This window comes from Herpailurus yagouaroundi, unplaced genomic scaffold, assembly GCF_014898765.1.
Source record: "Herpailurus yagouaroundi ecotype Mexico unplaced genomic scaffold, PumYag 141, whole genome shotgun sequence".
NCBI lineage: Eukaryota > Metazoa > Chordata > Mammalia > Carnivora > Felidae > Herpailurus > Herpailurus yagouaroundi.
In genome coordinates this window covers 11,704,471-11,718,619 of record NW_024412396.1, presented here as the reverse complement: position 1 = coordinate 11,718,619, position 14,149 = coordinate 11,704,471, and the positions used below count along the sequence as shown (strand labels likewise).

At 38.0% G+C, this 14,149-nt stretch overlaps 1 protein-coding gene across 6 annotated transcripts in view; it reads right to left on the bottom strand.

Moving 5' to 3' along the window:
- NPAS3 (neuronal PAS domain protein 3) overlaps nucleotides 1-14,149 on the bottom strand; it is an 865,567-nt gene that overhangs the window by 691,553 nt on the left and 159,865 nt on the right. The gene's annotated exons all lie outside the window — the stretch shown is intronic.

The window sequence follows — 14,149 nt, the reverse complement described above, 5'->3', positions numbered from 1 at the left end:
CCTATGCCCAAATGTGGCTAGTCATTATCTAAACTTACTGCTTAAAGCACACCATCACTGGCCATTTGTGGTACTATTTCTAATTGGTCTACATAAAAGGATAGGAAGTCTATCCTCATCCTGTGCAGCACTGATAGCCCAGCCAGAATTCTTGGGTTTTCTAAAACCACGTCCCCCCAAATAACTAATATTCCCAAAGTGTTCATTAGTCAAAGTATTGCTTTGGTTTGCTTTCTTTAGCTTCTACATGACTGTAAACAAACTTTTCATTTTAATGATTTTATAATCCAGAGTTCCACAAAAAGAAAGGTTCCAAAATGAACATATGAATGGGATCTCTTACTGACTTTAAGAAAACATTTTCCTACAGTAAATGGCCCTTTAAATTGTTCTATATACAGGATCTCCTTCCCCTCAGTCTTTTTTTCTCCTGCAGACCCTGAGCCATCTCAATCTTCCTAATAACAGTAGAGTATCTCAGACCTGTCAGGCTTTTGTAGTAGAGTGAAACTTGTAGGGTATTAAACATCCGAGCTCCTTCTGAGTGCTTAGTAAAAATTAAGGTCTAGTTTGTACCTAAGAGTAGCATAACATCAGGCCACTCAGGTCCTGTAAGGACCACAGATTCCTTCAAACACTTGTCCAACATTACCACTATCACTAGAATCAAAACCCAAAACTCCCATTTTCATGAAAAACCGATTAAAAATTGTGCAAACTGTAGATTAAAAATGAAAGTCTTTTGAACTGAGTAAGAATTGGAAGTATTATGGATTTCCATGGCAATGTCTCCTGCCAGACCTAGCCAACGCTACTTTGTTATTCAAATTAGAAGTGGTATGTTCCTCTCAAGATTCCCTCTTCTAGGTCAAGTTGATGGTCAGATAGTCAAGTTACCCACTTTTATGGAAGAAATATTCCAACTTTGCATTTTATGCTTCCACAGTACACCTCAGAAATACAGCCCGAGTTCAACCTGTAGCCATTGTTTTAACACAATGTGAAAACGTGCAACAGTAAGTGAACATTTAAACAAACGAAAATAATCCTAGTTTGATACAAACCACTACCATCTGTATTTGAAGAAAAATCCAGGGTACTAATTTTCCCCCTTTAATACTATTAGTAGCATGGTAACAATCATTTTTGCACATGGAAATCTTATAAAAGATATGCTGTTTTAAGCTATGTCTAGAAAGTTATGTTATTTCCAAAATAAACTTTTCACCTTCAACCACGTATCAGAGTGATGGCTGGTCCTTCAACTATGATCAGGGAGATAGAGTTTTCAGATCAAACATAAGCAAATCCTTGAGAACCATTTTTTATTTCACCCTTGGTTTTCTCCAGCGTACCAGTTTCTTTACAGTTGAACATTCAAGCTTCTTCTTTAGTAAATTTTTCAATTCAGGTACTTCTTTTTCATACCCTACTTTATATGTGGGTTCCTGTTAACCTTTCTATTCCCCCCTTATCTGACTTGATTCTCTCAGAACAAGAAGATATTTTTCTTTATTAAAGGTTATGGCAGAGAGAATGAATGGATTTACCCTCAAGTGTCAATGTATCAGCAAGTCTGATTGCTAAAAATGTAAACAGGTGTTCTTTTCAGTGGATTTGGCACTCAGTCATGTAACAAGCACTTAACAAAAACCTGTTCTGGGTTGGCTACTTCCCTAGTGGTTGGGAAGACACAGATGAGTTGGTTAAGAGTAGTGTCTTCAAGGAGCAATCAGTCCAGTAGGGGGGCCAGACTCCTAAGTCAATAACAGACTGAATATAAGGTCATGAGAACTCTAGGAGAGGTTTGCATCAATACCAGAGACACCCTACAGAAAGGGCAACTCCTTATGTTTGCATAAAAATGAAAGCCTCATCTAAGAAACAGTGGAACTGAACCTTCAAGTATGAATCAAAGTTTGTCAGATGGAAAATAAAGGAATATTCCCAGAAGAAGAAGCAGTATATGAAAGGGCAGGGACTTATACAGAGCATGTGTTGAGGGCATGGGAAGTCATTCGTTGTGATTTTGAATCAGGGTTCACAGAGCAGACTATTCAAAGAGTGAGGACAAAAAGGTGGATTGGTTCCATAGACAGAAGAGAACAGGACTCCAACATTCTGAGTAGTGTAAGTAGCTGGTCAACCGATATTTCTGGAAGAATTCTGGCACTAATTATCACTAGAGGGGAGAAAAAATGAACACAGAATTGAGGGTGTGTGTGTGTGTGCATGTGTGTGTATGTGTGTGTGTGTTAAAAATACAAGAGGTCAAAAAAGAACACGAGTGTTAAGGTGTTCTGCTCTTATCATGTCCTAAAATGGCTGATGACACTGTGCTCCCCTTCTTGGCATCTCAAGTACACTTTCAGCTCCAGTTTTAGGTCTCTAAGACCAATGTTTCTCAAGCTTACTAGCCACAGCAATCAACAGAGATTTTACCAAAATACAGATTCTTTTTCTGTATGGCAGAGAAACCCCAAAATCTGTAGTTCCAACAGGATTCCAGGTGATGCCAATGCTATTGGTCCATGGGCCACACTTTGTTTTTTTTTTTTTTTTTAATTTTGTTTTTCACGTTTTATTTATTTTTGGGACAGAGAGAGACAGAGCATGAACGGGGGAGGAGCAGAGAGAGAGGGAGACACAGAATCGGAAACAGGCTCCAGGCTCTGAGCCATCAGCCCAGAGCCCGATGCGGGGCTCGAACTCACGGACCGCGAGATCGCGACCTGGCTGAAGTCGGACGCTTAACCGACTGCGCCACCCAGGCGCCCCATGGGCCACACTTTGAATAGCAATGCTGCTCACAGTCAATAAGGTTGCTGATTTTTTTCGAGAAATGACTTCATAAAAACTGAATACTTGATCATTACACTGTTGCTTATATGGGTACAAGGCAGTATGTATGTCTGTCTTCCGATACCTCTTAAGAAGGGACGTAAGACACTTACTAAAAACGTGCAGTAAACAGCAAGGCATTCTCATCATCTCTTACAGGAGGTACAGTGCCTTCAGTGCCCAGAGCATCCACTCTGTAGCCAAAACTTTTTACTAGTTGCCATTTCAAATCTGTAATCTATTCTAGTGAGGACATCAACATCCATTTTCAGACTTATGTGGCTATTTGATAGAAAGATAAAACATCTGCAAGGTATACGTCCCTAGCAGAGATGATCTCTAATGGCTGCTACTGTAGGAATGCAGTTTTAATGTTAAACTGTTCGGTTACTGCCAAGAATATATGGCATTCAACAGAAGGCCTTCATTTAGTTTATCATTTCAAATTTTATATGTTGACCATCTAACTAGAGCAGAACCATCTGTAAGGATCATGTCTCAATGGTTCTCCGCAACAGTCAACATCCCATCCAAAAATATCATGTGGGGAGAGAAAGAAAAATTTATCTTGATTCTGAATGCATTACTTTCCTTCTCAGGGAGCAACTTCACCTGGATTTCAAGTCCTCCTTTCATCATTTTCCTGGTGCACTGTGACACAGATGGTGTGAGGTAATTTTATGCACTCCATCTAAAAGCATCAGTTCCCCTTTTCATTGACCAATCCATGCTGTTCACACAAAGGAGACACATTGGTGATTTATCTGGTGTAGTACAAATCAAGACTAAACAAAAGCAATTCATTCCAAATCAGGACCTAGCTCTGAGCTGGAGAAACTCAGCTATCTCTTGATTGTTGCAAAAGCAATCACCATTTTTCTATCTTGTTTTCCTCCCTCCTCCACTAAAAATAGTGGGGGGAAAAGTATTCAAAGAACTGTGGGAGTGAAAAGTTGCCGAGTAGCAAGTATTTGATCACTTGATCTCAACTCTTTTAAGAAGGTAACTGTACTGGAGGTGGAGGGAAGGGGGGGGAATCCAATCATTTTAAATATATGCAGTAATAAGCTCTTCATTTCAACGTACAAAATTTTGTCCTAATTGAAAATATATTTGCTAAATTATCATCTAATTTATTTGCAAGTGAACAATTTAAGTAACATGAAATGATACCAATTGCTTGGCTGGAACTTGTGAAGTTTTCCTGGCATGTAAGTAATACTTTACTAAGATGTTTCAGAACATAAAAAGCAAAATCAATGCTGGGGAAAAAAATGTTCTTTTTGTTCTAGGGTCTGTGTTTGGAAAATATTGCCATGTAGCATTTACGGTAACAGCTGTACGGTTAAACTTTAGGCACAAACTGAACTGCAGAGGATCTGCTGCATAAATAAAATCCCCATGGCAACTAAATGTGCTACTAGATAACAGAGAAAAAAGGATTTATGTGTTTGCTGAGCTGTCTTGCCCTAAAGGAATTCTCCAGGCAAACGCAGGCCACCTGCCACATGTTATATTAAGCTCAGCCTTCTGGACTTATTTTCAAATCCACAGCAAAAAGGTCCAACTACTTTTATTTGGAAGTTTCATTGTTCTTGATTCCCAACCCCTCCAAAAATCAACAATTCATTTTTCAACTTGCCTGCTGTATTTTGCCCTGGATACAAAAGATAATTAATGAATTTGTTTGTGCTCCTAAACATTTTGTTGATCTTACTGAAATAACAAGCATATGTATAACAAAAATTTTTTTTTAACTTGTGTATTTGTAGATTGTGTAAGGTTAAAAAAAACCCTGAAATATATAATTCACCTTCTCTAACATAAGGTAGACTGTACGTTAGGTTAACAGTGGTTAATAAGGAAGTTTTGAAGATAAGGAGAACAGAAGAGCAAGATTAACCTCTTCTGTAAATTCAGTATATAAAATACTTACAATTACTTTTTTCTTGAAGGAAAGTGGGGGCCATGAACACTCTAGGATTTTGTTACGGTGTTATTAACTTGAAAATAATTACTTGAAAATGTTTTTTTTTTAATGTTTATTTATTTTTGAGGGAGAGAGAGAAACTGTGAGCAGGGGGAGGTGCAGAGAGAAACAAGGGGACAGAGGATCCAAAGCAGACTCTGGGCTAATAGCAGAGACCTCGATGTAGGGCTCGAGCTCATGAACCATGAGATCATGACCTGAGCCAAAGTCAGCCACTCCACTAACTGAGCCACCCAGGTGCCCCGTGTTTGTTTGTTTGTTTGTTTCTTTTAAGTACATTTCCCCACCTCCAATTCCCATATGTAAAGATACTTGTTGTTAATACTGCATATTTAGGTCTATAATACTGCATTAGTATATAGTATTAAAGTACCTTTGAATATGTTAAAATACAATGTGACACAGAGTATTGAACTGGAAGAAAAAAAAAAAAGAAAAATGCCTTACATTGCAGTCATTCAACCCAATTCCTTACAAGAAAATGGGGAAATCAACTAGAATATGCATCCCCCAATCTGAGGTCTACTTCAACTCTGATAAAAAAAAAATTGCCCTTTCAGGCTCTGTGGTGACAGCTCAGAGCCCGGAGCCTGTTTCAGATTCTTTGTCTCCCCATCTCTTGGCCCTTCCCATGCTCGTGCTCTGTCTCTCTCTGTCTCTCAATAACAAATAAACGTTAAAAAAATGTTAAGAGAAAACAAGAAAAAAGGGGCACCTGGGTGGCTTAGTCGGTTAAGCGTCCAACTTTGGCTCAGGTCATGATCTCTCGATTTGTGAGTTGAAGCCCCACGTCAGGCCCTATGCTGACAGCTCAGAGCCTGGAGCCTGCTGCAGATTCTGAGTGTCCCCGTCTCTCGGCCCCTCCCATGCTCATGCTCTCTCTCAATAATAAATAAACGTTGAATTTTTTTTTTCAAAATGCCCTCATTGAAATAACATTTTTCACCTGTCAATAATCACGACTATTTTCTATTCATTAAGCTGCAGAGACATTGAGAGAGTAAGTTTAGACCATTTCTTTACTGGTTGACAAAAAGTTAAAGGGGAAAAAATGAGTTAATTGGCACATAAAAAATGTAAAGGCAAACTCTGATAATCAATTTGTAGTTTTCGTTTACTTCTAGTGGCATGTACTAAATACAACAGAGATTATTTTCAGCTATTTAATAGTGTCAATGGAAGTGTTCATCATGATTTTAGTAAATAAGCTATGCAAATTTATAAGTTCGGATTTCAACAGAATTTTGTTTTCTCTCAGAAACCTATGGCCTTTCGCAGGTAGATTTCTATATCATCATCTAAAGAATGAACAAGTCTTCAAAAAGCACCTGATTTTTGCCAAACGCAAATGTGGCTATCATCAAATCTATATGAACATCACACAGTAACTCAACACCATTAACACCAAATTCTTTGCCTTCTACAGACAACTCTTGACATCTCCGTTATTACAAACTTCTCAACCATAAGGCTATTTCTTTGTCGCTATATTACTTAACTGAGAAATAACAAGCGACTCCCCCTCAGTAGAGGTAGAGTCCTGAGGAATGCTTCTCAATCATCTGCTTCAGGTATATCCAGGTGAACAGCAATAGCCCTCAAGTAAGTTTTTGACGGTGACCCTCTTAAATCAGTCAGAATCCCCTCTGGAAGCCCTCGGTCTCCCCATCACCATAAAAATCTTTTAACACTCAGGTAATCATTATACATTTGTAACAAAACTTAGGAATGTGTATACTTATAAAGAACATGATATGTGGTTGTATATTACAAAGCAGTGACCCATTAACACTTTCTAAAGATCAGTATTGATTGAATATTTTGGCAACAGATAGTACACCAAAATACCCCTTTCTTTTCTTCTGGAAATATTGGACTATATGTTCCACATGCCCTTGCAATTGAATGTGGCCACGTGACTTGGTCCCAGCCAATAGAATATGAGCAGAAGCGACTGTGTGCTACTCTAGGCCTGGACCATCACAAGCTTCCCTGGGCAATGTGACTCGCTCTCCTCTGCTCCTAGGCAACTGGGTAACAACACCCAGAGTGATTCTGGAAGCCTGGCATAGTATTTTTTGTCACATGGGTCTCTGAAATGACTGAGAGAAACAGGAACTTCCTATCCACCCATTACAGGCATGCTGGAAAGTTCTAAAATAACCAACAATGGTGTTCTTAAAATTTTAGTTGTTAAATCAGTTACCATGACCCTAATATAACATTTACCTTAGTAATTTATTCCAAGCTATTTTAAACCAAGACATTCATAAACAGCCCATCAACTACATAAATTGGGGAGAGGTTACACATGCATACATATTTTCATACATATATAATATCTATATATGTATGTGTGTATGTGCGTATATTTATGTTTACTTATTTATTTCAGAAGTTATTTACATTTGATTCCTATTTGAACTACAACACATGCTCATCTCGGGAAGTTCTTGAGAAATTATGCAAATTACTACACAGTATTTCTAACAAGGGTTAGCTCTTGTTGTAAAATGAATCAAAAGTTACTTCATAAAAACCAAAGTGGCATATATACTGTTTAACTTCCACATTATCAGCTAAGTATGTATGGAGATAATGCAGCAAAGTACTGAGCTATAATGTCTTTGTGAGTCAACTGGAAAACTACTCTTACTGAACAGAGTGGTGTTTTGAGTGAGCTCCTTAAAAAAAATCCACTTAAAAGAAACCTAGTGGCTTTACCAAGGATTTTAAAACGGACTTTGTTTTTAAGGGAAATGGCAATATGGATACGTTTCCCATCTGTATATTCTGAACAACAGGTACTGAAACATGACCATTAAAATATTTGAGACAGACCTTGGAGTCTACTAAAATGCAGACATCTTTTACTAGAAGAGACATTTTCAAATCTATGAAATCAACTTCACTTGTAAACCGAAGAGACAGCAGGGAGATTCCTCCGTTACAGTAAATTAGACTAAATCATCAAACACACACAGGTCACCTTTTTAACATTTTCTCTGTCTTAATTACAAGCCACTACTCAGAGAAACTTCAGACAAACTAGTCCAAGTTTCTCCCAAGACAAACCATGGTAGACGGCATTTAATAGAATCAGGATACAGTGATGCCTGCCTCCTAGAAAACTCCGAAAGCAGCTTTTTGGTTGTTTATTTTCAGAGGTCCGGTTTTTAAATAGCATGCATTTCTTCGGCACTTTCTTCACTTGATCTCTCTACCTTAGTCCAGACAGTACACCATATAGGGCACACGCGGTGCCTTTTATCATCACACTGCTTTCTCCTCTCAAAGACGCTGTTGGTCCACCACAATCTCAGACTCAGAAGAGATGTCTAACGGCATCAGCATTACGTGTTCACCTGGTGAATTTTTAAACATACTTATAGTCATAGGCACTCAACAAAAGTAGACGGGACTGCACACTTGACCTTTCTTGCTCTACTGACAAAGCTTTGGGAAGAGTAATCTGAACTCCCTGCACCGAAATCCTTGCCAATCCTTTTTTCCTGAAACATTTGAAACCTGGTTTCTGATACCTTCACTGTGTTAAAATGTGGGGGTTTTTTTTGCCTCCAAAGATAAGAAGTAACCCCCCAAAGATCAAAACCAACAGCTTTCTCTCAGTCCACTGTCTTCAGGGCCTTCCTCTGATCAATCCCTTTACAATATTATTTTAATATACCCAAAGCACTCTGAAATAATACTGGTCCATGGTAAATATTCAATAATGTAGCAATGTCACTAGTGTTTCTCCTCAAAATTCTGTCTCATGTCTTCCCTGTGATAGCAATCTTCATCTTTTCTAGCCCTGATTAGTTTGTCATGATCATGAGCTCCTTCTCTTCCTATCTGTTTTTAAATTTTTTAATGTTTTTTTAAATTTATTTTTGAGAGAGAGACAGAGCATGAGTGAGGGAAGGGCAGAGAGAGAGAGAGAGAGAGGGAGACACAGAATCGGAAGCAGGCTCCAGGCTCTGAGCTGTCAGCACAGAGCCCAACACGAGGCTTGAACTCATGAACCATGAGATCATGACCTGAGCAGAAGTTGCACGCTCAGCCAACAGAGCCACCCAGGCACCACACTCTTCCCGTATTCTAAAGTCAACTTTTCCATAGCCTGTTTGCCCAGATCTCTTCTCATTGTACTACCAATTTTTGCATCTCCTAGCATTATAACCTAGGCTAACACACATGGTCTCTAGATGTTGCATATTCTATTAATGAGACCTCTTTCACAGAAGTTCCTTCCTTAATTTCTTGACTTGTAATCCTGCTTGGCTTTCTCTTGGGCTGTTGTAAATGTCAAACTGGATTTTTTCAATACGTATAATTCAACAAACACCACAGATAAAGTAAGCCCAAAATGTGCCTGCTAAAATCCTTATTGCTATAGCCTAAGTAAATGTAAGGGCTCAGATAGAGAAGGACGTTCTCATTTGTTGATTGCATTTGTATGATTGCATTTTTCAGTCATTACTGATGACTTAGAAGATGCACCCTTTGACTAAACCACAAAATTTGCCAAATCCCCAAGTCTTCTGTAAGGCAGTAACCTTACCACTCTGTTAGTGTCTCACAGATTCTCAGTAGCACAGCATCATGCTGCTTTAATCCATGTGTATTTGATTTCAAATGTCTCTCTGCATATGAATCCCAGGAAGCAGAAGAAATGTACTGAATAGCATTAAAAAGCTAGGAACTGTGCAGGCCTTCAATAGTGTATTTTTTTAAATGATTCAAAGTAAGTTCAAACTAACCCTTCTGTGTTGGGAAACCTGTACATTAATAATAGAGTATTAATGTAATAATGGAATATTGCTCCTGGGGATATAAATTATAAAGTGAGTTGGTTTGCTTTGTGAATTACTATAGCAAATTCAATCTAAGATGACAATGGGACCATTTTGAAATAATTCTAACATTTCTTTTTAAGAGCTAGGATTCTTAATAAAGCAACTGTGCCAATTAGCTATTATTATCAGCTTTGAAACCATCCTTCTATGCTCTGCCCTGTGCTGCTGGGGCCGGCAAACCCCATTTCTGCTTGGCCAGATGCTCCATGTAGCCAATGCCGGGGGGGGCGGGGGGGCAGGTAAGGGAGACAGCAGGGCTGAAAGAGGAAGCCCAGACCTTCTCTCTCTGCATTTCCTGGCTGGTTCTATTCACCCCAGCAGTGTTTCTTCACCCCAGTAGTAACAGTTCCTTCCAATGCCAACAGCTGAACAGTTTGTCATTTTCCTAACACTTGCTGAATCCGTCTCATCGCCTGCCTCCTCAGAGACACGAACACAAGCTGGTCGTCGTCCCCTATTCAGAAGACTTATCTCAGCTGAATGGGGTCTCTCCTCCAAGCTTCTAAAGCTTATTAATTCCATCTGCCTCTCTTGTCTCTCCCTGCCACCCAGTCCTGACTGTAGTACTTGCTTCCCAAAATTGTTACCTACATGGTAAGTCACATTCTCATTTTACGCTAGTTAAGAACTTTACACTTAGTCACTAACTTTCTTATATTATTTTTTCTCTGTTCAAGTAGCTGGGGTTGTTATGATCTCCAGAATGGATCTACTGATACAGCAAAGTATGTAGTACATTCCATTTAATCTTAGAGTTTCCAAAGTGTGTTCTATTGATTATTAATGTTGTAAAATACTTTAAAAAATTGCAAAGGCTTTTGTGTCGAAAAAGGTTAGGCAAACAGTCTATCAGACACAACCTTCTCATGGTCTATTATTATGTAATTTAGAAATGAATAGATTAAATGTTTTAAGAAATTTTACTGTAAAAATGCTTTCACTCACTATTTTCCACACTTATTTCAACCTGGAAACCTTCTTTTAAATAATTCTTATTAGCATTGTAGAACTTGAGGTCAGTAGAACACACTTTGGGGCGAATGTTAGTCTTGGTTGAATGTTCAATTTATAACCCAGTTAAATCATTTTATATAGGCAGATCATAAAACATCAGTCCTACATAAAAATCTGTAGGCTAAATATTTAAATGTTTAACATTTTCAAGCACTCAAATTATGATACATTAAGCAAGATTACACATGCATATTTAAGTGTCTATACTACATACATATATATATAATTTGTATACATATAAAATTTATGTACACATATATAAATGTAAATATATATGTAAAATTTGTCTTATACTTCTTAAATAAATTGGGTATTAAGATTAGGGTCTTGAAATGACTTCTGCTAAACAGAAGTCCTCAGTCAACATAATATATTGTAACTTAATCAGCAAAACACTACTGCTGGAAGCTATTAGCCAGGACACAGAAAGAGTCTTAAAGAACTGGTGTCCAAGTTGTACTTAGGTTAGTCTACTTGTTTTCTAACTATTAAAATCGACATCTGAATGTATAGATGCATTTATACATAAAAGGTTATGAGTACATGACTATAAATGTAAAAGAGATCCGTATGCTCCCATAAGTGGCATGGCTGTACAATGCTAAGGCCCAGCCCAGTTTAATCTCTGCCCAATGGAATATGTGAAACAGACTTTATACTCTCGCCACAAGCAGCCCCTAACAGCTCAAACATAAATAATCATGCAGGCTTGAATATACACTGGGAAAATTAAATGAGTTTTGTAATATCTAAAGCACTATTTTGTTTAAATAAAGAAAAACACTGGAGTCTCATTATAGTATTTCCTGGTACGCTAATACTTGGATCTACAGATATCATTCTATAAATGCAATTCCTAGAAGCCTTAAGAATGTAATAAAACTTTTTGGAGCATAACTGCTTGAGGATAGGCAGTAAGTTAGGGTTATATACCTAACACCTTAAATCTTTACCCAAACAAAATCAACAAAAAGCCTATATGCTTAGTAGTTATCACCCCCATTTTATAGATGAGGAAGCTGAGGTTCAAAGATGTATAAACTTTCTTCTAATGACACAATTTCTATTTGCTAGAATTGGAAATTGAAACTCCATTCTAACCTCATGCTCATTTAGAAAGTACCTCTTCTGTGACACAATCCTCAATTCATATGGGTCTTTGAAATAGCAAATGATTGTGGTAATATAGAGATGTTCCACTGCATTTCAAAATTGGTTCAGGCAATGTGTTTCTTTATTATTACCAAGAATAGTTTATTGGACTTTGTAATAAATCAAATCAAGACTGTAAAGAAAACAAGATAAAACAAAATCCTCTTCACAAACACATAAAAAAAACCAGTATAAGTTTTACTCTAACTTGATCTTTGTTAGATGCGATCACATAAAATACTCCACCAATAGATATGACAAATGCACTTTATATTTCAATGTGTCAAACCATTTCAATGCTCTGAAACTATGTTGAAGCTGGCAGGCAAGCAGACTATATTAAATTTTTCTCTGGAATCGACTTCAATTCTAGACTGAATTATTGGAATTTTAGTGACCCTAAAAAAGGCTGTCAGAAATGATATTCAACACAGAGTTTTCAAATCTAATGCTCTATTACACATACTTCACATAAAATAATATAGTTTCAATATAAACAAACCAGTCAAAAACAACATTCTATTTGTTCTTGTAATTTTGCACACATTTTGATATTGATTTGTCACAGCAGATTCTTAAATGTATTTTCTTCTTAAAACTCACAGGCTATACTGTATAACTCAATCGTTTGTTTGAACACGATGCAGTTATGATGCTTGCCCAAAAGGTTTCTTTTGTTTTTAAAACACCTCAGCACAATCAACAGGTGGCTACAGCCATTAGCAGGCCTGGGTTTCTCAAGACTACTTTTGTTTTGTTGTTTTGTTTTGCACATGATACACAATAGTCTTAAGTGATTTCCAGCAATAAACAGCCAGTTGTCCAATTAGCCATCGTGATAGAGGAGACGGTTCATCTCCACCCTTTAGCTCTGGAAGGCAGACAGGCATCTTTCAACGCATTGAAATCCGGAAGATGGGAATATACAAAGCAATTAAATTTTGAATTTATTCTAACCATTAAAAACATGTTATTTTTTTACATAAGCTCTAACCACCCCCCCCGCAATGTGGGGCTCAAACTCAACATCAAAAGAATCACACACTCTACCGAGCAAGACATTTAGGTGCCCCTAAGAACTAAGTATTCACATAGATGTGCATTCAGCTGTGTGATTGCCACTGCTCCTGACACTTGGTACTTCACACAGTACCAGTACCACATACCTGGAGAAAAAGGTTCAATCTCAACAAGTGTTGATATAAGAAAACTGGGAAATAACACGGGAAGCCAGTTTGCTATCCTGTAAACACCTCTTTTTAACCCTCGACCACTTGATAGAAAATACATTTGTTCATACTGCATGAAGCTATAGTTGTGTATCTAACTTGGTCATTGGATTGTTCGGCCTGGTGACAGCGAGAAAGTAACTGGAGGGATACCGTGGTCAAGACTCTAGTTCAGAAGGAGGCCTACTTAACTCCCCAATCCCTCTTGGTAAATAGGGAACACCCACCAGCAGCCTTCACCCTGCCCAGAGGCACCAGAGAAACCGACTATACAATGGCCAATGCCACTCAAACTCCAGTGATAGCCAAAGGGCCCTCAGCCCACTCCTGAAGATAGAAGAAACCAATGTGCACACATATGGACACACCCACACACATTTATTTTCAGATAGATCATTTTAAGAGATTCATTTTCTTCTTCGTATTAAGGGAGAAAGTCTATCTGGTTCAGTAGCACCCAGAAATGAAGTATTAGGAAGTTGTATGGTATTCTTGGTTTTGTATTATTTTATTGTGTGAACTGATGCAAGTCGTTTAGACTTCCTGTATATCAGTCTTGAGGTAAGCAGATGGTTAATATCTGCCTTCTGTAATTATTTTCTGGAAATAGAACAATCTAAAAATTATTGATCACGATTTTTTCTCACCCATGAATCCCTCCTTTTTAATGTGTGGAAGGCACCAAAGACCCCATGTTTGCAAAATCTGGAGGCAGTACGTTTACTCTAAGTCAAAGGTTTTATGGCATTGAAAAATAATTTGTCCATGTTTTCCACACATATACGTACACAAAGGTTTGTTGAAAATCCTTTAGCCAATACGAGTAAAATACAGAAAATGAGTAATTCAGCACTTCACACTCCTGAGAAAACTGTTGGGAGAACTTTTCCTTAAATTCCAGTGCCTGGAGGGGCACCTGGGTGACTCAGTCAGTTGAGAGTCTGACTCTTCATTTGAGCTCAACTCGTGATCCCAGGGTGGTAGGATCGAGCCTTGTGTCAGGCTCCTCACTGAGCTTATAGCCTGCTTCAGATTCTCTCTCTCCCTCTGCCCCTCTGCTCCAC